Source organism: Babylonia areolata, chromosome 12 (genome assembly GCF_041734735.1).
Source record: "Babylonia areolata isolate BAREFJ2019XMU chromosome 12, ASM4173473v1, whole genome shotgun sequence".
Classification (NCBI taxonomy): Eukaryota; Metazoa; Mollusca; class Gastropoda; order Neogastropoda; family Buccinidae; genus Babylonia; species Babylonia areolata.
The window spans coordinates 35,890,159-35,893,678 of record NC_134887.1 but is presented as its reverse complement, the minus strand read 5'-3'; the positions used below and the strand labels follow the sequence as shown (position 1 = coordinate 35,893,678).

Below are 3,520 nucleotides of genomic sequence, written 5' to 3'. Positions count from 1 at the left end.
CCCCCACCAAGTACGTGCCAAACACGTCACCACTGTTTATCCCGGTTGAAAGGCGATAGCACAGTGACGTCACTTGACCTACTTTCCTCAGCTAACTGCTTTATTTGTCTATTCATTTTTGTGTAGACTGTGTTCATATGTGTTGATCTATTGACTGGGCACGCGTGCGTGCGTGCGTGCGTGCTAATGTGTGTGTGTGTGTGTGTGTGTGTGTGTGCGCGCGCGCCCACTAAGAGTTTGGTCTCTGATCGAAAATAGGTGCTATACAGCTATATAAGTACCCATCTACCACAACTACAAACGCTTTTTTTTTTGTCACTGAAGAATGCCGTCTTTCCCTCTCTGCCGCCGTTGCGGGCAACACAGTACCTGCCCTTGACAGTCAACTGACCCGTGTCATGCCATGCCAGTGACGAACACCCACATTGACACTTGCTGCGACATCTCTCTGACCTAAACAATGAGGCCGACATGCACTTTCGGTTTCGGTTTCAGTTTCAGTTTCTCAAGGAGGCGTAATTGCGTTCGTCGGACAAATCCATTTTCGCCGCTAACACCACAGCTTCCCAGCAGATGCCGACTGCCTGGCAGCACAATGCAATGCGCTTTGTGAGGCTTTGCGTGTATGCATATATTTGTATTTGTATTTCTTTTTATCACAACAGATTTCTCTGTGTGAAATTCGGGCTGCTCTCCCCAGGGAGAGCGCGTCGCCATACTACAGCGCCACCCATTTTTTTGTTGTTGTTGTTGTTGTATTTTTTCCTGTACTGTGTGCAGTTTTATTTGTTTTTCCTATTGAAGTGGATTTTTCTACAGAATTTTGCCAGGAACAACCCTTTTGTTGCCGCGGGTTCTTTTACCTGCGCTAAGTGCATGCTGCACACGGGTCCTCGGTTTATCGTCTCATCCGAATGACTAGCGTCCAGACCACCACTCAAGGTCTAGTGGAGGGGGAGAAAATTTCGGGGGCTGTGCCGTGATTTGAACCAGCGCGCACAGATTCTCTCGCTTCTTAGGCGAACGCGTTACCTCTAGGCCATCACTCCACTGTATCTGTGCACCTATCCAAGTGGATTTCTTCGTTGACTTTTTCCTGGAGGACAACACTCTCGTTGCCATGGGGGTCTTTTTCAGTGCGCCAAGTGCGTGCTGCACACGGGACCTCGGTTTATCGTCTCGTCCGAATGACTAGACGCTCAGTTTGATTTTCCACTGAGTCAAACTTGGAAGAAATGGCGAGAGCGGGATTCGAAACCTAGCAGACTCTGGGGGACTCGGATCTGTATTGGCAGACGAGCGCCTTAACCACTCTGCCACATTCCTCTACATACAAAAAGATGATTCATAAAATCATAAAACTGACACACACACATTAAACATTAAACCCGGTTTTTTTTAAATATTTTATTTTATTTTAATTTCTTTTTTTCTTTTTTTAAATCAAACATTTTCACCAGGAACAATCAATCCCGCACAAAATGGAGTGCATGAGACTGGTCAGCACTCTCTCAACTGCTTTTTTTTTTTTTTTTTTTTTTTTTTTGGAGGGGGTGTTGGGGGTTGGTAGGAGGTCGGGGGTGGGGGTGGTGGTGGTGGTGGGGGAACTTGGTGTAGCGTTTAATTATGGATCAGCTCATACGCTGTGACACCTCCTTGACACCGAATCCACTGCAATAAGTCCACAGTTCAGTTGACAGGCGAGTCGAGTCTAAACGTGTTGAGTTGAGCGCGCAATGTTTCTGACGCAACATCAACATGCAGAGACAAGAATTAACAAAGAAAAAAACCCCGAAAAACATTGCCCCCCCCCCCCACCCAAAAAGCTGCCATCTTCACTCACCTGCGTGTGAAGAAGAGTCATCTGTAATCGATCCAACGCTCACACCTACATGGTTTAAGATTTCTTCTCCCTCCTTGTCGTGAAGTGGGCAGCGTCACTGGACCAACAGCAAGTGAAAATAACTAGAAAATGTCACTGAGAACTTTGTAGGCTGACTTAACTTCTGCCGGAACTTTGCAGTGCTGTTGTTCACAGCAATGCACGCTTCGCCCACTGACGACTGACTGCACAGCTCATGTGACAAGCGGCCTCTGACGGGATGTGCTATTTATAGCGACATTGGACAAACCCAGGCAGCGCTCATGCGCTGTTCAAAGGAAAGTTACTTTCGTCTTTATTCTGAGAAAACGAGCGCGCGTTTCCTTTGCCCTGATAAGGACGGCGGCTCCACTCGCGCTGATAGCGTTTTTTTGTCTGTCTCTATTGTCTTGCGCGCGCGCCGGACAATATTGTCGGCGATTTCTTGAAACCAAAATATGATATGCAAATTTAGTTTCAGTTTCAGTTTCAAGTACGTGTCAAACATGCGCGGGCAGATTCATATACACGATTTCACTTTTTTTTTCTTCTCCTTAATCAAAATACTTAAAAAGGAGCAGATGAATATGCAGTCGATAAGAGCATATGATTTGCTGCCTTACTAGTAAGCATGTGTTCATGCACATGGTGTGTACACACAAATGCACTCATGCGCTTGTGCGTACGCGTGCGTGTGTGAACATGAGTCGCGGATATGTTTGTGCGCGCACGCGTTTGTGCGCGCACGCGATCGTATGTGTGTGTGTGTGTGTGTGTGTGTGTGTGTTTGCGTGTGCACGCACACATGTGAATGCTGGTAGGTAAGTATGCGCGCTCGCTGTGTGATTGTGTATGAGTGTGCGCGTGAGTGCATACCGGAGTGTGCGTGATTCTGAGTGTGCATATAAGTGTGTGTGTGTGTTTGCGCGCGCGCGCGCGCGTCAGTGTGTGAGTGTGTATGCGCGTGTACCGGCGTATACAAGTGCGGTACCAATGGACTGATGAGGGAGAGGGGGGTAAAGGGTGGCTGGGGTGGTTCTGACTGACTGCAGAGAGTGACTCCCCTTTTGGCCAGCCCTACTCTCCTGTGAATATTATTTCCATGTGAAAACAACAACAAACAAGAGAGGCAAGGCCTTCAAGACTCACTTGTGATAAATTAAGTCCCCTAGCATTAATTACAGAGTAATTTCCCTTCTTTACTATCTGCACCAAAACGTTTGCAAAATAAACAAAAAATCCATGCTTAGCAAAAGAAGTTCCTGTTTGAACAAAAATGATAATAATGACTGCTCTTGTTGTTGGGTCAGAATATCAGATCAAAGTGCCAAGTTTAGAGAATACAAAAAAATATAAATATAACAGTAAATGCAGTTTGCATATAATTAGGCTTCTTTTTAAAAAAAATTTTGTGCCTATCCCAGAGTTGCAATATTTGTTTTAAACAAGATGACTGGAAAGAACTGAATTTTTCCTATTTTTATGCCAAATTTGGTGTCAAATGACAAAGTATTTGCAGAGAAAATGTCAATGTTAAAGTTTACCACGGACACACAGACACACACACACACACGGACACACACACACACACACAGACAACCGAACACCGGGTTAAAACATAGACTCACTTTGTTTACACAAGTGAGTCAAAAATAGATC

The 3,520-nt window shown here is 45.5% G+C and overlaps 1 protein-coding gene across 1 annotated transcript in view; it reads right to left on the bottom strand.

The window, feature by feature from the left end:
- LOC143288579 (sacsin-like) overlaps window positions 1-2,025 on the bottom strand; it is a 59,896-nt gene extending 57,871 nt beyond the window's left edge. The window contains exon 1 of the mRNA XM_076597199.1: window positions 1,844-2,025. The gene's annotated coding sequence lies outside the window, so the exon portion shown is untranslated. The remainder of the gene's footprint in view (window positions 1-1,843) is intronic.
- Between the last annotated feature and the right edge of the window lie 1,495 nt (window positions 2,026-3,520).